The sequence below is a fragment of the Nothobranchius furzeri genome, chromosome 7 (genome assembly GCF_043380555.1).
Source record: "Nothobranchius furzeri strain GRZ-AD chromosome 7, NfurGRZ-RIMD1, whole genome shotgun sequence".
Lineage (NCBI taxonomy): Eukaryota > Metazoa > Chordata > Actinopteri > Cyprinodontiformes > Nothobranchiidae > Nothobranchius > Nothobranchius furzeri.
Window position 1 is genome coordinate 35,925,397 of NC_091747.1, and position 21,245 is coordinate 35,946,641.

Sequence of the window (21,245 nt, forward strand, 5' to 3'; positions counted from 1 at the left end):
TGTGGCGTCGTCGTGTGACGCTCAACCACACCCGAGCCGGTCTAGGCTTAACCTGTCTCCCCCAATTCCCCCTCCTAAGTATAGGAGAAGGAATGGGAGAGGAAAAGAGATGAGCAGGCAGACAACGCTGGAATGTAGAGTTTATAGGTGAAAAGTAAAGGGGGTAGATGGCACAACCTAACCTCCATAGTGTGTAAACATTTTTCCTAAATAAATACTAATTGGCCACAAGGGGTCTAGATTAAGATTAGCGCTACAACTCAGGGTTAGCATCTAAAAAGTAAGATTGGTTAGGATTGGAACTACACTTCGGGGTTAGGGGTTCAACGTAAGGTGGATAGGTGGCACTAACCAACCTCTATAGTTTAAAGCATTATTCTCAACAAATCCCAATTACAAGAGATCTTGGTTAAGATTCAAGCTGAAGGTCAGAGTTAGAGACTAGAAGTGAGGTGGGTGTTGTAGCTAACATATCAGGATGGAAATGCAGAAGTTTTGTTTTTTCATTTCTAGTCAGATATGCTTTCCAAAAGTTTTTTAGTGTTTTTTTTAAGTAGTGCCTATTTTTTCATAAAGGTTTTTATTTTTGCTCAGTTCCTGCTCCTGGTTTCAATAATTCTGCAAACAATGTTATATTAAACATCGGGTATGAGGTAAATGAAAGTGAATCATTGCAACTCATGCTGGGGAGAGGTCCTGGGGCAGGATGGTCTGGGTGTCCCTTACAGGGATTTTGTTTCTGTGAACTGGAACATGGATAAGAGGAAGCATGAGAAACATCCTGATAGGCTGTTGAAGCACATCCTGAAGGAGAAGCATCACCAGAATAAAGGTATAGTCCAATATATACAACAGTTTGTGCTGCCTCAGACTGAGACCAACCAGCACTGACCATGTCTTTTTGTCCTCTCCTTATGAGTCTTCTGTCCTCTGCTCCTCTGTGGCTGCTTTCGCTCTTTTTTTAAAGACAATTGTGAACGCCGTGGTGCGCAACTGTTGTTTTTGGATGGGTTCTATCTTTAGACTGTAGCAGCTAACCCCCCCCCACACACACACACACTCACACACACACACACACACACACATCACTTCAGCAGTTGCCATAGAAACAGGATTGCCCGACCAACAGCAACAATGCTGGTGTGTTGATGATAAGAGTGAGGTGGGATGATTAAATGATGAAAAGAGGACATGAATGAAAGAAAGATACACCAAATTTTCACAACTTTCTTAGTCTCATTGACCACTCACACACCAGTCTGCTAACCGGTTTGCTTCAGTGCTTTGCCCATGGACACACGGTGTGGAAAGTTTGGATATTGAAGGATCATAAAGTTGGACAATAAAAGTAGAATTTACTTTAAAACATGATGTAAGGTAAAATATGTGGATCTGATCTACCAAATCTGGACATTTCTGACAGGATCAAACTACATTTTCACTTCACTACAGCCTCCTCGATGTCTAAACATGAATACATAGACACCCCACTGGGCGCTGGAGAGCGTAACAGCACTGCTGCCATAATGGATTGGTCTCCTCACTCTCTAAAGTCAATGCAGAGTGGGCAACTCTGCCCGTTTTTGTGCAGCCTATGGTTGCAACAACTGACGTACAATTGAAAACAGATCACGTGGGATTATATTTACATTTATTTTGTTTAATTATATTCTTATTTTAATTATTATATTTTACCATGTGTTTGATTTTGTGAAAAGCTTAATAAAATGTGTATCCTCAGTAGAGGTGGATGCACTGAAAGGGTCAAACTCTGGGAACCGGTGATGGTTGTACCACATGTGCAGCAGCAGTACCGGGACCAGAGTGAATAGCGTGTGTATGGGGAGCATGAGTGGGTGTCCGGTGGGCATTTTTGTAAGTTGTTGGTTGTATGTGTATGTGGGAGCATGAGGGAGGGAGTGTATGACTGTATATGCCAGTTGGGGCCTTTGACTCCTCCCCTCTCCTCGGACTTCTTGTGCTGCTATACATCTTCGCCTCCCCTCCCCCTGCCACACTTGGTGTGGAGTGTGGTGCCTTGGTCTGCTTGAGTGTTTGCGGCTCCCAGGTCAAGGGGTTTAAGATTGGCGTCTGCCTGATCAATCCCGGTGGCTGCCTGGTGGGGTCTGAGTCTCTGGGCTCTGTGGGACCCCGGCGCGGCTGGTCGCCCCTGGGTCCCGGGTCGCTGGGTTCCGGGCTCGGCCGGCTTGGGGGTGGAAGGCTCCGGACGGGCCTGTGGGCTTGCCGCTGATATCTCCCAGGACTCTGCCGGCTACTGGTTGTGGTCCCCTGGGGCGATCCTCTGTGCCTCTCCAGAGGGGGCAGGGGCCTTTCTGGTTACAGTCTCCCTGGCGTCCCTGCGCTCTGGGGCAGCTCCTGGATCTCTGACACTTGGAGCTCCTTCCATCTCCTACGCATCTTTGGGGGGCAGATCTGTGGCCCCTCACACTCTCTTTTGGACGCTCCTATAGAGAAACCTTACATATAAAAGCGCAGGTACGTACACAGGTGCTCACATGGCGCTCTCATAAGTATGGACTTGGGCACGTTCAACACATGTTGGCTGTGGCTGGCATTTAATACACTGTGATTTATTATCGTGATTGTTCAGTAAAACAATGTGGACTTTATATTTCCTCATCAGGTTGACTGAGTGACAGCTTGCTCTTGTTGTATTGCTGTGTGTCCCTTTTTTGTTTGTTCTTCTCTTTCTGCAGGCCTTGAAGCAGACTCTGCAGGCCTTGAAGCAGACTCTTGTTCATCACTGACTGTTTATTTTTGTTGGACCCCCCCCCCCCCCCCCCCCCCTTCCCCTTAGTCTTTTCCTTTCACTGAATGCAGTGGAGATGGCAGCCGGCCACTACATCAGCTCCAATAGGCAGCGCCAGAAGCAGAAGACTTTAACCACTGACTTCACTGATCTCAGACTCAAGCCGGTTAACTCTCGTTGACTCAGCTAGACACAATCCAACCAGCCATGAAGTCTATCTGAAGAAGTTGATGTTTAAAAGCCAACAGTTTGTTCTAACAGCAAACACTAAACATGAGTTTCTGAGAAATGTTGACATCAGGAACGTTTTATCCAGACATCAACAAGCCAATTCAGTTTGGTTTATTCAGTAAAAGTTGGTGTAATACGAACACCAGTTTTCTTACTAAACACTTCATGTTGATAGATAGTCTATTTCATTTAGGCTGGTGTGAAAACACTAGCTGGCTACGCCCACCCCTGATTTGCTGGGCGTTTATCATACGTGGAAATGGGAAAGTACTATCAACAGTGTTACAGTTAAATGATTTTAATCTGTAAGTATTCTATGCACCTTCACATTTAAAAGCATGTAAACCTCAGCACCACACTGGTCATAAACTAACTGCTGAGCCATGCTAGTTCATGTTCGTGGAACTCAACAGTGTCTCGACATGAACCACGCCACAATGACTGGACCACTCAGTGGAAACTAGGCAAAGCAGTCTGCCTCAAAGAGTTTCGCATACACCAACAAGTGTTTCCGCCTGTAGATGGGAGCTCCTGTCTGCTCTGCTCCACGTTGCATCACATTTTAATTCATCCACCAATCATCCATCTTCTTCTTACCCCGGGTTTCCACAGGAGCCGTCAGCAGCACGTTACTGCAGCAGCACGTCTTGCTCGCGTAAGCTGCTGCTTGGCCCTTCCCACGAGACGCGAAGCAGCAGGAGAGCAGCTGTCACCGACCGAGCACGAAGTCACACGAGTGACTTTGTCAGTAAACACAACAACAAGCAGGATAAAACTACAACATGGCTCCAAAAGGTTTGTGTTTTATGTTCTGTCCGTTTTATAATCGCCAATACGGACCTGAAAAACAAAGGAGACCGCTAGCTAGGCGATGACTTCTCACGGGGCCGCACAGTTAGTAACCTTTTTTAAAGTAAAGCAACCGGAAGGCAGTACGTTCTTTATTCTGTAAATCTCGGGAGATTCTCTCCGTTTCCGCGTCCGATTTCCTGTCTTTCCTTCCCCAAAAATGTCGAACTTGACCCGTTTCAGAGGCGTCACGCGTAGAAAATAGAACCGGCGCGACATGCTGCTCCTGAGACGCGGCCGACTCGCGCTGCTGACGGCTCTAGTGGAAAAGGTTCTGTTGACCACAGCAGTTCCTATCAGCAGCTATGACGTGCTGCTGCAGTAACGTGCTGCTGACGGCTCCCGTGGAAAGCCGGGGTAAGTCCACTGGGTCAGGTGGTGGGAGCAGCAGGTCAGAGTGTGTCCAGGACTTTTAAGATGGGGTGGCCCATGTGGGACACTTGTTTATTCATGGGTTGCACCAATGGTTATGCTTATTTATTTATTTATTTATTTATTTATTTATTTATTTATTTATTTATTTATTTATTTACACAAATCGTTTATTTATTTACTTTCTAGTGAATTTTTGAGTTTCACATTGCACAATCACCATTTTTTCCCCTCTTCATCTTCTAGTTTTGTGGTGGTTAGCAAGTCACTTCTTGTTGCATTACTGCCACCAACTGGAGTTGAGTGGGACTCTAAATACTATGTATGTGAATATGAAAATGTATTAATATTAATAATACATGCCTGGGCTAAAAACAAGGTGAAAGGTGCATGCAACCACACACTATTTTGGAGTTAACAACCCAAGCCTTTTGTCGACAATGTAAAGTCAGTTTAAACTGGAACTTAGTGTGGTGGCACCTGGGGTGGCCCATCAGATTCTAAGGGTGGCATGTGCTACCCCAGGCCACTCCCTGGACACGCCCCTGCAGCAGGTTAGGGTTAAGGCGATCCCAAGCCAGCCTCTCCAGCATGTCCTTGCACCCCTTCTCTGTAACAAAAATGTCAGATCCTAAACAATTTTGGTCGGTAGGGATCCAGCAGGTGAGAGAGGCTCTATGTGAATTTCCCCATTTGTGATGTCACAAACAGGGGCTTTTTGAAACCGCTCATTTTACGTATATAATTCCTGAACCAAACACTGACAGAAAACAAATGGATGTTGTTGTTTTTTATGTTTGGATTGTTAACTCACATGGCCGCACAAAACAATACTAAAAGCACCATCCCTCGTTTTAACCAATGAGATTATGTGGACTAAGGATACGACTGGGTTTACAAACATAGAAATGCTACAAATCCTTTTCACAAACATTGAAACAATAATAGTCATCCAGATGTCAGAGTTAAGATGTTGAACTTCTTCAGAGTCTAGAAAATCACCCACAAACACACTATTGGTGGCTGTAAACCCCCGCCCCAAACAGCTAGCACAGGGAGGCTTCGAAGGTTGTTTATGATCTGATCTACAGACACTTCTGGGATTAATCATGATTAAACACTGATCGACAGAAAGCCGCTTGAACACCAGCAAAGTAGTTCATTAAACAGAGAGCAGATCAAAGAGAGCTGCCTAAAATTATTTCTAGTAGGCTCTCCCTTCTGTCTAAACCAACCAAATTTGGACTGAGTAAAGTTGCTATGGCAACAACAGTCTTTACAGTAGGAGCTTTTCTGTGAGGAATTAGTGCAAACACGTTTTAAAGATGTACAGAAGGACCGATCTGATAAGGATGTGACTTTTATATGAGCCCAACATTCTGAGAGAGTCAAGAGTAAAGATTTAAATGACTAAAGAGAAAGAAAGAAAGAAAGAAAGAAAGAAAGAAAGAAAGATCTTTTATAAAGCAGCTGTAAAAGGATTTTTTTTATTATTTAAAAATATGGTTAAAGTGAGGAAAAAAATGTGAATAAAAAATGTAAAGAAAGGGAGAGAAAATAAAAAGGAAAGCGGGAAATCAGTGGATCCTGGGAAGGTGGAATAAGAATAGAACAAGGGGAGGGTGATGGAGGTCACCACAAAACCTGAACAAGTGAGTCTTCAGCTGCTTTTTAGAGGAGACCACTGAGTCCGCTGATCTCAGGCTCAGGAGGAGAGCGTTCCAGAATCTGGGAACCACAGCAGCAAATGATCTGTCACCTTTGGTCTTTAGCCTGGTGCTGCACAACCAGTAGGCTTTGATCACTGGGCCTCAGGGACCTGCTGGAGGTGTAGGGACTAAGAAGATCACCAACGTAAGATGGTGCTTGTCCATGTAAGGCCCTATAGACCAGAACCAGGATCTTGAAATGAACCCTGAAGTTGACTGGCAGCCAGTGAAGCTGGAGGAGAAGCGAGGTGATGTGGGTGTGTTTGGAGGACTTGGTCAGAAGCCGAGCACAGGCATTCTGAACCACCTGTAGACGGTTCAGGGAGGTTCTGCTCAGACACGTGAATAAATGTGTATGCATGCATGCTCATTCACACCCGTCTCCACAGTGTCACTGTGTATATCATCACTGACACATCAACTAAACGATGATAACATTTATTTTAAACATTTAAACATTTTTTTTAAATCAGCATGCCAGGTAACAAGGGCGTAGGAGCAAATTTAAAAGGGTGGGAGGGTGGGGGTAAGATCCCCCCGGTTCCTATGCCCTTAGCAGGTAACGTTTAGCGAGATTGAAATGGAGATGGAAAAACTACTTCCTGTACAGAACTGAACTTGGTACTGGAATCAGGACCAAGGTGTTTGGTTGTGCTAGATCTTCTACCATTAAATACCTGATTAAGTTTACTAATATGTCCACGTTTGCAGGTAAGCTAGTTCGTATGTTGAGCAGCAGAGTTCAGTCTGTGGGTTAAGCCATGCAATGGTCTCTCTCAAACGGCCGATTCTACCGTTATTACTGGATGATTGAAGCCTGATGGAAAAAGGAATGTTGGTGACTTAATTATTAATTTAATTAATAATGAGGAACTTCAGCAGATTCTTGACTTCAATGAAGGAAATGAGAAAACAAGCTGCACCTACCAGTAGGAGCCCTATGTCATGGAGCATCTGTGTGTGTGTGTGTGTGTGTGTGTGTGTGTGTGTGTGTGTGTGTGTGTGTGTGTGTGTGTGTGTGTGTGTGTGTGTGTGTGTGTGTGTGTGTGTGTGTGTAGGGAGTTACATTCATGGAACTATTGTTTGACAGTGATATTTTAAGCACATGGCTGCACTCTGACAGGCGCATGGAGAGCAGATAAAGGCAGTGAGAGAGAAAAGAGAGAGGGAGGATGAGGAGAGGCAAAGGGAGAGAGAGAGAGAGAGAGAGAGAGAGAGAGAGAGAGAGAGAGAGAGGGAGGAAGGGGGGGGGGGGGCAGCCAATCTGAATCTATCTCAGCCCACACAGCTTTCACAGGCTCGGTGATGTGAGCTCTGAGAGTGAGCTCTACCTTTCCACACCGTCTGCAGCTTGAAGATCCTCAACGTGAAAAAGGTGAGTACACCTTTGCTTGCATGTCGATGCAGAGCTGCTTGTAGATCCAAGCAATCTCCGGTTAGAGCTCTTGTATAAAGCAGGTATGTGAGCAGAGACAGTGTTCGGGCCGGTCAGCTGGATCTCCAGACGTTCTAGTCTGTTCATCTGGAGATAAAGCAAGGACCAAGGGTCTTTGTTTCTTCAGTTTTTTATTTCCATTAGGCAGCCAGCTGTTTGTAGCATCCTAGCAGATTCCCGGTACACTAACTGGTATTTTTACTAACAGCTACATGACACCACTGGTTACTTGTCTGGGATCTTCATGTGTGAGGAAAAACTTAATTTTCTGAGAAGGATAGAACAGGAAAGAGTTTGAATGTGATTTGGATGAATTCCTGCCCTCCCACACATCCTGCTGCTGCTGCTGCTGCTGCCTCTCAACCACATCATGTAGCAGAGCTGGAGAGCACAGCTCTTCTTCACATCTTCCTCCTTTATAAAAACGTCCGTTAGGTCTCAGTTAAAGTTACCTGTTTTATCTGTATCTGCAACTTTTTGTCTTTAAGATGGTCCAGGATTTGTCTCCAGGTTAGAAACAGCTCTTTATGAAGGTCAAATGTGTTTGGATTAAAAACGAACTGATAATGTTGTAACAATAAGTGTTACATTTAAAAAAGTTAACTGGTTTTTAAGCTGCAAAATTTTATCCATGTCCTGGTCCTGCCTGGTGATCCTCGCCCTGCGGTCTTCAGCAAAGCGCACTTGGAGAAAGTGCGCAGTAGGGTTCGAGTGCGTAGTACACAAGTGTGAGACAGGGAGCATTGTGTCATCGATCGCAACGCATGCCGGGATGCTAGTCGCTGTGAGACTTTTTTCATAAACCTTTATTAACAACTTTAAAACAAACAACAAAGCAACTATCTGAAATAAATTTTACTTCATTGCTGCTTTGTCTAAAACATTCAGAGCATCTACTAGTCGTCCTAAAATTAAGTGATTTCATTAGAAAAAACATTTTAAGAAAAAGAACTTGAGCCTTTTCTCCTGCAGCAATGATTTGTGGGTAACACCCTTGCCCAAGGTCCGCATCGCTGCTGACTTGGGTGAAGTGCAGATTAAGGGTGCAATGGGGGCGTGGTCAACTTCCGCACTTGAGAATCGGGACACCCTACGCACTCGCACCCCTAACCGGGAACGTGCAATTGAAGGGTGCAAGTGCGAGTACTGGGATTAGGCCCTAGACCTGGAACTGGTTACCCAGCTGTCACTGGGTGAGAGGCGGGGCTACACTTGGACAGGTCATTACCCAAACCTATGCCAGTTCTAAACTACTATTTAACCCTTCTGTTGTGTTAGGGTCAAAATTGACCCGTTTTAAAGTTTAACTATGTAAAAAGTAGACTTTCCTCTTTTGTCCTGGAATGAGGCTCCTCCGGTGGGTAACAAGATGGCGCCTGTGCTTGGCTTAGCCGCAGTCATCGTCCACTTTTTCAAACTTTTCTCCACTAACCTCCTCTTTTCCACCTTGCTCCTGTCTGCGATCCTCTTCAGTAGTGTCCCTGCTACCATCTCCTAAGATCGCCAGACTCTTTTGTCCTTCCGTTCGTTCACGATCGCCCAAGATGCACCGAGGACGTACCTCCCTGTTTGTTTACCTGAGTGGCGCACTGGCCCGGAGCCAAACGACGATTCCAACCAGGACGCCTCCAGCGATGTTTATCCAGTCCCGGGAAAACGTCAGAGGAAAAGGAGTAAATGAGCAGGAATCCAGGTGAGAATAAGACTTCTCTTAAAGCGTGGTTTATCTAGTAAACATCAGCGCGATCTTCTAGCTTCTTGTCATTTGTTTGGTGACCTGAGCGCCACTTCCGCATTCCCGCCAGGCCGCGTTGGGACGCGGTTCATCTGTCCAAGTTTTTTAAGGTCGGTTTATCTTCATTCCTCAGTGGTTTCTCCTCCTGTTCCCTCCATGAGTGGTTTTTATAAACACCGTGGATCTAACCCTGCTAATTTACGTCCACTAACTCCAGCTGTTTCTGTAGTTTCCTATTCCTCCACCTCACTCAGCATGGCTCTATTAAAAACCCGCTCTGTTAACAATAAGTTCTTCCTGCTCAGTGATCTAATTCTGTCTAAAAACCTGGATTTTCTGTTTCTGACTGAAGTTTGGCAGCAAACATCTGATTATTCTGCTCTGATTGAACTCTGCCCGAGTGGTTATTCTTTTCATAGCCAGCCCAGGGGTTCTGGTCGTGGTGGAGGCCTAGCTGTTGTTTTTAGAGACCATCATCCATGTAGCTCTACAACCTCTGGTCACTTTGCTTCCTTTGAACTGCAGCTGATTAAAGTCGGGTGTAAGGACCCGTTCTACTGTGCTGTGGTCTATCGTCTACCTGGTCCAAACAGTTCTTTCCTTCAGGAGTTTAGTGACTTTCTATCCTCCACTGTGAAGCTGTCCAGACTGGTGATTGTAGGTGACTTTAACATCCACGTTGATGATTCCTCCGATCTCTTTGCCATGAATTTCTCCAGCCTTATGAACTCCTTCTGCTTTACCCAGCATGTTTCTGGCCCAACACACACCAGGGGGCACACTCTAGACCTTGTTTTTACCCTGAGTCTAAATGCTGACAGTGTTTGTCCTGAGGACGTTTATATTTCAGATCACCATTGCATTTTCTTTAACTTGTCCGTTTCTGCTTCCCCACCTCCTGCTCGCCGTATGGTTAGTTCTCGTTTTCTTAATGAGAGCACAGCTAGCAATTTTTCTGCTGCGTTTGATCCACCCTGTTCTTCTGATAACGACCCAGATTCCTTAACTTCTCAGTTTAACAAGCACTGCCTCTCCATTCTGGACAACATCTGTCCTGTCAGAACCAGATCAGTTCCTGCAGTGAACCCTACTCCCTGGTTTAATGACAGCCTTCGCAGCCTGAAGCACCAGTGCAGAAAAATTGAGCGTTTGTGGAAGAAAACCCATCTCCATGTCCATCTGCTGCACCTAAAGGATCTTCTAACATCCTTTAACTCTGCAGTCAGAGACGCTAGGTTTTCCTATTTCTCCAACCTGGTGTCCCAGAGCAAAGGGAACCCCAAGGCGCTGTTTAACACCATCAGCAGCATCGTCTCTCCTGCCTCTCCTACAGCCTCCATCCACTCTGTTGCAGACTGTGAGAACTTTCTGTCTTTCTTTGTGGACAAAGTCAATAAGGTTAGATCTAGCATCTCTCCTTCAGCCTTATCGCTGCCTCTCCCGACTCCAACCAGGCCCATCATCCTAGATAGCTTTGCTCCGGTTTCTTTGTCTGAGTTAACCAAACTAGTTAACTCTATGAAGACCTCTGCATGCTCCCTCGACATCTTACCCTCATCTTTGTTTAAAAGTGCTTTTCAGTCCATCGGTCCCAGCGTGCTCTCTATAATTAATGCTTCTCTGGTTTCTGGTCAGGTCCCTGCTTACTGTAAGAATGCTGTAATCCACCTTCTTCTTAAAAAACCGAGTCTCGACCCCTCTCTCCATAGCAGCTTCAGACTCATCTCTAAACTTCCGTTCATCTCCAAGATCTTGGAAAAGGTTGTGGCTAAACAACTCACAGCTGCTCTTGATGAACATAACATCTATGATAGCTTCCAGTCAGGTTTTTGTAGAGCTCATTCTACTGAAACAGCTCTTCTTAGGGTCTCTAATGACCTTCTGACTCACAGTGATGCAGGAGACGGTTCTGTTCTGGTCCTGCTGGACCTGACTGCAGCCTTTGACACTGTTGACCATCACCTGCTACTGGATAGGCTCAGAGACTGGGTAGGCCTATCAGGATCTGCTCTGGAGTGGTTCTCCTCTTATCTCTCTGAGGCCGCCAGTCAACTTCAGGGTTCATTTCGAGATCCTGGTTCTGGTCTATAGGGCCTTACATGGACAAACACCATCTTACATTGGTGATCTTCTTAGACCCTACACCCCCAGCAGGTCCCTGAGGTCCAGTGACCAAAGCCTACTGGTTGTGCAGCACCAGGCTAAAGACCAAAGGTGACAGATCATTTGCTGCTGTGGTCCCCAGACTCTGGAACTCTCTCCCCCTGAGCCTGAGATCAGTGGACTCAGTGGTCTCCTTAAAAAGCAGCTGAAGACTCACTTGTTCAAGCTGGCTTTTGTATGACCTTCTTCACCACTCTCTCTTTATTCTGCTCTCCCCACCTATTCCACCTTCCTCAGGATCCGCTGATTTCCCTCTTTCCTATTCACTCTCTCTCTTTCTTAACATTTTTTAACACATTTTTTTCACAATTGTCTATTTTTTTGCTCATTTTAAATATATGTTTAACCATTTTCTAAATTCTTTTTAATATTTTTACATTTTTTGTTTTTGTGAAGTGCCTCATGATTTTTATCTTGAGAGGCGCTATAGAAATGATAATTTCTTCTTCTTCTTCTAATCCTCAGACACACCTATTTAAATGCAGCTAAATCAATTTTCACAATTTTGGTAAATTCTAAAGGTCTCAAAAAAAAAGTTACATCTGTGGTGTTCTGGGTCCAAAATGACCACGTGGAGAAAACTGGCTGCTGTATGCATCACTTAAAAGCTATGGGTTGCTCCGAGGATCTATTACGGCCCAATGTGCAGTTATGGCCCACATCACCAACACACACATACACACACACACACACACACACACACACACACACACACACACACACACACACAGTTCAAATTATGGTTTGTTTCCATTGTTTAGATCATGGTTAATTCAGAACAACATGCCTGCGCTAACACCATTATTTTCAATGGTCAGTTTATGGTCAGTGCAGGTGCATGTGCGCGCACAAAACCACACACACAGTGTTGTTTATCATTGTTCATTTTATGGTTAAATTGTTTGGTTACTTGGTCTGGTTAGATAAATTTGGTTTTATGGAAATAAAGTAGACTTGTTGTCTTTATTCTGCCGTTTATCCATGCAGGTTTGTTTTGACCCGAAACACCAAAGATGTTTACTGTTAATAATTTTAAATGGTAAAAAATTTTTTTTTTATTTTTTGGTGGGTGCAGTTTAATATTAGTTTATAACACATGTATAGTTTATTATTACTCATTCTATAAGAAAAATATATATATTTAGTGAATTTAAACAGTTTTTGCAATCAAAAATGAGTGGTATATTTAAAAATACTGTCTGTCGAGCCAACTAAAAAACACTTCACACACTGGTTCCATTTATATGAATACATACTAAGCTAGCAATTGGCTGAAAAACAACATTTGAAGAAAACTGGTGATTTTAAGCATTTTCAAGCATTTTTAAATCATGGGTCCAAATGGACCCGCTAACACCACAGATGTAAACAGCTTTCTAACACAATACAAGGGTTAAACCAAGACGCTTTTTGCTTTTGCACGGAAGCATCCACAGGGAGAACCTCTGAAAGAGTCCAGCTGGAGTTCAGGGCCAGAACCATCTGGCTGTGCAGGAACAGCTTTATTGTCTAGAACCCAAGAAGAGCACCACGTCCGTCCCTCACCTATGGACCAGTCACCCTCCCTGGTGCTTGGCCTCCTCGTGTGGTTGTTGTGATGATCTCCAGTTTTTATTTAGCGATATCTTGTCCTGCTGTTGATGGTTAGGTTTCATAAGATCATAAGTTTCATAAGTTAGATTCATAAGATCGCTGCCAGTTTATTAAACTGTCCGGGTGTGTTTCTCATTACACCTGGTGTAAGTGTAAATGTCAAACTGCATTTCAGAAAAAGAGCATTTTGGCAGTGAAATTTGGCGGTGTGATGGTCTGGGCCTGTTGTGATGAGTAAACCATGAATTCTTCTGTCAAGTCCTGAAGGACAATGTCTGACCATCAAGCTGAAACAAACCTGTGTTCTGCAGCAGAACAACAATAATAAAAACATCCCAAGCACGTCCACCTCTGATTGGCTGAAGTAAAACTAATGAAGACGAGAGGTCTAGTCCAAGTCCTGACCCGAGTTCTATGCAGATGCTGAGCATGAAGCTTAAAAATGCGGTTTAGAGTGGCTAACTGTAAACCTTCACTTCAAAACCGCATTTCGTGTGCACTTGTGTCGTCTACACTGAAGCAGTGTTAAAGTGAGGGTCAAGGCCTGGGTGGAGACGTATTTTATCCACACTTCCTGTTAGGAAAACGCTTCTGAAAGAGGCGTCTCCTGGCAGACCGAAAGAGTGGCACTAAGGCAGTGGTAGATCGCACCCCCCTCAACACCCCCGCCTGCTGTCGCAGTTTCTCAATCTAAAAACGAGTTGTTAACGAGCTCGTGCACGCACTCACACAAGACTTACCCCCTCAGGAGAAGAGCAGACACAGGTCCTGCAGCATTCTGGAGGATTTCCTGTTAAATGCGATAATTAGATGAAAAGGGGAGGAGGGTCTTTTTTCAAGGAGGCGAGTGGCTCAGAGCGCTAATGTGTGAGTGGCTGAGTCAGGTGGAGGTGCGGCTGCCTCACCTGGAGACCAGTGCGGTGCAGCCACTTGGTAATTTGCTGACAACGTCACGTTTTTCAGCTCAGCCATCAGCCACAGCTGGTTCTACATGAATGTGGAGCAGAGTTTTTAACCTGAAGATGGAGATAGAATCATGGTTTTGGGCTGAAATACTAAATTTAAAGTAAGTTGCACTTAACTGCCACACTAATGATTACACATGTGTACATCACCATTAGACACTCAGTTATACAGGTTATCAGCAAAAAAAAGTTAATTTAGGCGTTACTTGCCCTTTAGTTTTGACAAAACATGTAATTTAATTTTAGGTTTTTTACAAAACTTCTTTATAATTTCAGTCACATTTTAGTCATCCAATTAGTTTACATTTTAGTCTTATTCTAGTCGACTAAAACTAATTTATTTCTCTCCTAATGCGATCATTTCCAATGTATGTAAAGGAAATGTTAACTACACCTAAAGGAATATGAAAACTTCCCATTTCACACTTTGGATCAATGAAACTATATCTCCAATTGTTTAAATAAAAAATAATAAAATGAACGCTGACAGTTTGAAATTGTGCTTCTCAGTGTTCATAAAAGAGGACAAATCTGTATAACGTGTAAACATGACAGGAAATTTCATAATCAATACATGTAAAGGTGTTACTCTAATAAGTTAAGGAGGTAAACAAAAAGGTAAGAATTGTTTTCAGGTGAGTTTTACCGGCACTAATTTACCAAGGTGAGCTTTCTGAATGGTTTTTGTCCTGACAAAAACACGAACGCTGATAAAATACGAGTAGCAGCACCCTTACCAACGCTCGCTGCTGACACCGGAACTTTTACAACCAAGGAAACACTTTTCAGATCATCACCTTTAACGATTTTCCTCCCAGCTGTGGACATTTTCTCCTTTTAGACATAAACTGTTCAACATTTGATGTCTGTGGTAACTGGTAGCTTGTTCACACAGCTGGCTGGCTCTGGACTCTGATTGGTTCTTTTCTCATCTAGCCCCGCCTGCTCCTTTTGCTGATTGGTTCTTTTTTTCTGTTCTCACATCTTTCCATTTTCTGATTGGATTTTGCTTTCTGTTTCTGTTCTTCATTCGTCATTAAAATGCTTATCAATAGTCGTCATAATTTAGTCTTCATTTTCATTTGCAAAAATTTTATTTTCTACAAAAAAAGTTATTCGCCAGTGAAACTGACACTGCACTGAAGAGTGACAAACATGCAAATAAACAAGAAGTGGCGTGAGGAGCAAAGCCTTTTCCTCACTACTGCTTTTGCTTAGACATACATGAAGAACCAGCTTGGGCTGATGGGAATTCCTGCTCTTTTACGGGATCTGGATCATTTGGTTTAGCTCGGCTCTGTAAGCTCCTAGGACTGCTTGTGAGGAACTATTTGGGAGTCATGATGCCTGTAACTCCCAGCCATGTGTGCTAATTCGAGGTTGTCTGCCTTGGTAACAGACAACACATAAGACTAGTGAAGACATATGCTGTTAGTGTGTTGACTGCTAATCCTGTAGAGATCAGATTAAGGAGGGCGAAGCAGGCGTAGGAGGACCTTAGCAGACAGTTAGGAAGGTAATGGGGTCAGGTCTGAAGAACCAGATCTGACTTCTCGGCAGATGAATTTATGACCTAAGGTCAGGGCCAGTGGTAGATTAAGGATGTTGGGATCCAAAAGGTGAAACTCAATCATGAGGCCCCACCCCTACCTCACCATATGTTTCAGACCAATCAGATCATAGATCGGTATCAGACCAGTTTCATTCTGCCTCAGACAGACTGGTTCAGACCGCAGCATCACAACGGCGTTAAATTTAGACAAAGTTGAAGTTGGACAAAGACACCAGGTTTGGATTTAGGGCCAGGTTTTTTTCTCTTTGTCATGTGATGTTTTTGGTTTTGTCCTTTTTCAGTGGCACCATTCTTCCTTTATTCCCAACATCCCTGACTGGCCACTAAAAATAACCTTGTGCATAAATTACTTTAATAATGAAAATCTCCTCGTACACAGGTTGCTTGAGGTTCTTATTTGTTTCTCACTGACATGATTTTGGTCTTGAAACACACTTGAACCAAGTTTATTTCATTTCAACGTCCAGTTTATTATCCTAAGTTATTAAAGGGAAAAAAACATTAAATCAGATCTGATCTTGTTTGTGTTTCTAATTTTGGCATCCATGATTTTTATTAGCTTAGAAATCTAGAAAACTGTGCAATAGCAAAGTACTCTTCAGGTGAGACAAGCCATGCTCGATTATAGCCTCAGCAGGTAGGCCCGAACTGTTTCAGGTCAAGCCAGTCACAGCACTCTTTGTTTGTGAAGATGCTGATTGGGCTTAGCACCAGAGCCGCAACACAAAAAAACTACAAAGATGGCTTCAGCTCAGGAACAGTGCACAATTTACTTTGTCTAAACTTTGGTCAATTGAGATTTGTGCTTTCCTTTGAGACATGAGCAGATAGAGCTACTTATGCATGAAATAATAATGACATCCTGTGGTGAAATTGGGGTACTGCAGGCCATGTTTCAAAACAAATGACTTCCCTCTTCCTGAGTTTCATGGCTGTTGCCAGTTACGGATCAGCACCAGAAGATTCTAGATGACAAGCAAAGAGGAGCCATACACATTAAGCGGATAAGTAGATGCATTAATTAATATTGAGTTGTTGATTATTGCATAGTAACTTTAGATTGTTTAGAGTTGAATATGTGGTTCTCATTCAGTGTTAGCATTGTTAGCTCAATGTTTGCTAACGTGATATTACAACAAAACAAAAATATGCTGTGGCTTCTTAGGGGTACAAGAAATAACTTCTGGGTCGCTCCTTTTCACTGGCCTTTCCAAAGTGCTGCTGCTTTTTGTCGGCCAGTGACGAATTACAAATGTTTGCTGCAGTGCTTGCCAGCGTAGCCTTGGCAACCCTGTGGGCTCATAGATTGTAAAAGACTGCATCCCTCTTTGGCCATTTGTTAAGGAGAAAAACTGGCGGCTGAGAGGGAAATCTGTTTCAATGTAACCTTCCTTCCAACATGTTTGAGACATTGGAATGTTTTGTGAATATTTCACTATAATTCTTACCTATTCTACTTCAAAGTGCTTCTGCCAATCTATAAATCTGTCAATGGCGTGGGGCCAGAATACATGTCGGATCTTCTTCCTGTATATACGCCCAGCAGGCCTCTGAGATCCTTAGGAAGTAGTCAGCTGGTGGAACCGGGTCAGAACCAAACAGGGTGATACTGCTTTTAGCTACCGTGCTCCACACAGATGGAATCAGCTTCCTCATGACCTGAAATGTGCCCCAACTCTAGAAATTTTAAATCTAAATGTACCTAAATTAAAAATCTAAACCTAAATTAAAATCCTTCATGTGTTCATCAGCCTTTTAATAAATGTTAGCTATGCTGCAGTTCCTGCACTGTAACTGCTAACCTTTTGACTATGCCTTTTATCTGTTTGTTGAATCTGAGATAAATATCTACATTTCTTTGTTTGATTTATTGTGTTTGCTGTTCTTGCTTCTGTAAAGCACTTTGAATTACAGACAACCCTCAAGTTGTTTATTTTTAAAAGATGTATTTTCTTTCTTGACTGTGTATGGCGACCTGCCTCATTGACTGATTCTGTAGCGGTGTTGGTTGCTCTGGTTGGTCCTAGCATTGTCCAGTTGCTTGCAGAGACAGTTTGAAAGCCAACTCTGACCCCACAAGGACAAACTATATATTTACATAAAATGGTTACGGAAAGTGTTCAGACCCCCGTCAATTTTTCACTCTTTATTCAACACATTCTCACTCCTCACTCATGTCGAAAACAAACGCTTGTTCAGTCACTTTTGCGTCAGCCAACAATGCCGAAAGTGCCATTTTTCACCACAACTGTACGAAAAGGGCTCTCCAATAATTCTAATGCAAATTCAAATCCCGGACGCCACAGGGGGGAGGTTAGCACTAGCAAGATGGTTAAGGTTGGGGGGGGGGGGGGGGGGTTGGAAGTCAGGCCATGCGATCTGACAATATAAGACCGTTAAGGATTGTAAAGTGATGACGATCTACGAAAGCTCGGAGATCATAGAAGTTGGCGTTTTATCACCTGTGTCATTATTCATGGACGCATCTACAGGCACATTTTTTCTCAGCCGAGTCACTGTTTGCCAGTCTGCTTCTGTTGGCACGACACACACCAAGAGCAAGTTTCAGTCAGTGTGTTGGTTAGTTTAGCTGGGGTACTCGTTAGCTCAGTTTGTCCACACAACCTGCTCTAGGAAAGGTTTGGTCATCCCAAACATCTTCTATTTATTGATTATGGAGGCCACTGTACTCTTAGGAACCTTAAGAGCAGCAGAGATGTTTTGGTAACCTTGACCAGATCTGTGCCTTGCAACAATTCTGTCTCTGAGCTCTTCATGCAGTACCTTTGACCTCATGATTCTCCTTTGCTCTGACATGCATCGTGAGCTGTAAGGTCTTATATAGCCAGGTGTGTGTCTTTCCAAATAAAGGCCAGTCAGTATAATCAAACACAGCTGGACTCCAATGAAGGTGTAGGACCATCTCAAGGATGATCAGAAGAAATGAAAAGCACCTCACAGCAAAGGGTCTGAATCCCCAGGGCCATGTGATATTTCAGTTGTCTTTTTAATTAAATCTGCAGAAATGTCTCAAGTTCTGTTTTTGTCACTATGGGGTGCTGTGTGTGCATTAATGAGGAAAATAAAGAATTTATTTGATTTCAGCAAATGGCTGCAACATAACAGAGAGTGAAAAATTGACGGGAATCTGAAAACTTTCTCCACCCACTTTATATAGGATGGCTTGTCAGGCTAAAACTTTACAGCCTTATTTCCCTGAAACAGACCACTCAGTTAGAAATCAGCAGTTATTCCTAGATGACTCTTCACATTATGCATCCATCATTTGTAAGGTGTTGAGTGTTTTCTTCCTGCACAGAACTTTCTTTAGGTGGCAGATGTCACCTGCTACTGATATCCCTGCAGATGGTGTCCTGCTGGTGTCAGGCAGGTCCAGCTGTAAGCCAGGCAGACTATTTTCAGCAGTGCAGGATCAGACCACAGTGGTGTCAACAGGTGGGCACAAGACTGACCTTCTGTTGGCTCCTCCCATTCACTCCTTTATCAGCCAGTTCCACAGACCTGTAGAAGAACACCGGCAGCCTCAATGCCTTTTATCACCAAACCTGCTTGTTTGTGTGTTCAGTTGTATAACCACGAGCTGACTGATGACACGGCTCTGAACAGGATTAATCACTATTAATGTCCAACAAGCCATCTAAAGCCAGATCTTTGTGTAGGAAGACCAACAATGTGACAATCAGGGTGTAAAGATGAGGAACTCTGATCTCCAGCAGCGCCGTTGCTGCTTTTACGGACGTGATCGAGCTTTGATTTGGTGATTTACATTTAAAGCTAAAAACCTGAACTGATTGTTGGTTTGTGAATTAAACATGTGCCCTGTGAGAGATGACTGCAATTTTAGTCGTGTGTGTGTGCGTGTGTGCGTGCGTGTGTGTGTGTGTGTGTGTGTGTGTGTGTGTGTGTGTGTGTGTGTGTGTGTGTGTGTGTGTGTGTGTGTGTGTGTGTGTGTGTGTGTGTGTGTGTGTGTGTGTGTGTGTGTGAAAGGCTGCTATTAGTCAGGAGGTGTGTGTGTGTGTGGGCAGCAGAGTGTGAAGGGGAGCAAATATCACACCTACGTATGCAGAAGGAACAGCAAAGACATGAGAAGAAATGGTTCTTCCCTTCACTTGTAGACCTGAGCTGTGTGGTGTGGGAGCTGTGTGGCTGAGATGCGTGTTCTGTTAGTATGTTAGGGCGAACAGGCGAGGTCTACAGCACACGTTCTGGTTCCTGCTGTTTCGTAGGACAGATGTGAGGTGTGAGTTAATCATCAGATCCTGATGAGTGGACATAACATCAGACTAGTTCACGGCTGTGGCAGATAAACCTACGAGGTTACAGAGATGTTTTAAACGACGGGACAGGATGAACTTAGCCAAAGCAGAAAAACCTGTTTCTTCCCTGTCTTCTGAGAGTTGGTTGCTGCAAAATGATACTTTAGATGTGTGTGTGTGTGTGTGTGTTCATTTAGCAGACGCTTTTATCCAAAGCGACTTACAATTTTATGTTGTGTGTGTGTGTGTATGTGGGCATGTGTAGATATTTACTTGACCTAAAGCCTTAAAAATCACAACGTTATACTGGGATGTTTTTCTTTTACATGTTTTATTCAACACCGGTGCTCCTGAACACGGATCTGACTTCCTGTTCTCCATGATGCTCCTGACGTCCAGCACAGCTGTGGTAGCTCCATTCCTCAGGCCGTGATCAGTCACTACCAATGGGATTAGATTTGTGCCAAAAGGATCAAGAAAAAACACTTTGGAGATCAAACAAATATTAAAACATTGAGAAAAAAAATGTTTCAAAAGTAAAACTTACGATCTGAATCAGATTCTTAAAATGATCAAGAAAAACACTTTGACATTCAAACAAAATTTAAGAAATTGACAGAGCAAAAATATTGACTAGAGGAAAAAAATGTTTTCAAAAGTAAAACTTACGATCTGAGTCAACTTCTTAAAATGAGTAATAAAGTATGTTTCCTTTTTCTGTTTGCATTTATGCGTTTTTATTATCAATTTCCTTTGTTTCATTCTCGCTGCTCAGAGCTTTGCTCTCACTACCAGATTTGCAGTTACACTTCCTGGCTTTCTCCTTTGCAATCCCTGAGTTTTTGTTTCCAAATCTGACACAACCCTTTTGGGTGGGTGGGACTTCTGAGAAGTCCTCTCCCATAGGACAGTGACAGTTCACACCCTAACTTAATATTTGTTTGATCTCCAACGTGTTTTTCTTGATCCTATTGGCACAAATCAAATCCCACAATTTTCGACACATGACACAGACATGCTGTTTCTCTCTGTGGCCTTCTACCTATCACACCTGAAAATAAATACAATCTGGACTAGAATTGAATCCATGTGAGAAGAGGCATCATCTCCATCGCTCCAACCAAAACGCCGGTTACCATTAGTGAACATCTTTTGCTTCTTCCGCTAACCACACCCCACATCTCCAGTCCGTGCATGTAACATCACAAACAGCTGTGTTAAGCTCCATCAGAACACAAGTGACAATCCTGCCTTGCAATAGGATGGTCCTGGGTTCACCTCCTGGCAAGGGAGAGGGAGTTTCCATGTTGTCTTTGCACATTCTTGGATTTCTTTGTCCAGCAGCAGTCAGTGTTTATGCTTCAAGCTCTTGAAGCTTGTGAAGGATGCTTCAGGTTAACTGGTGTTACTTGTGTAACTGGTGCAGGTGTATGGGGGTACATTTGGTGCAATAACATTTGTGTTTTTGTCACTAGGAACTTGACGTCACAGAAGGATTTTTCTGAAAGTTTCTCTGTGACTTCAAGTTCCTAGTAACAAAACGCAAATGTTATTGCACCAAATGTACCTCCAT

The 21,245-nt window shown here is 43.5% G+C and overlaps 1 protein-coding gene across 2 annotated transcripts in view; it reads left to right on the top strand.

Annotated features, from left to right (window-relative positions):
* The first annotated feature begins 7,167 nt into the window (after nt 1-7,167).
* The window catches only part of palmdb (palmdelphin b), an 81,484-nt gene continuing 67,406 nt past the window's right edge, over nt 7,168-21,245 (top strand). The window contains exons 1-2 of one of the 2 annotated variants that reach the window (XM_054751374.2): nt 7,217-7,306; nt 8,840-9,059. The gene's annotated coding sequence lies outside the window, so the exon portion shown is untranslated. Of the gene's footprint in view, nt 7,307-8,839; nt 9,060-21,245 lie in introns of both variants that reach the window. The other variant, XM_054751372.2, reaches the window with a different exon arrangement.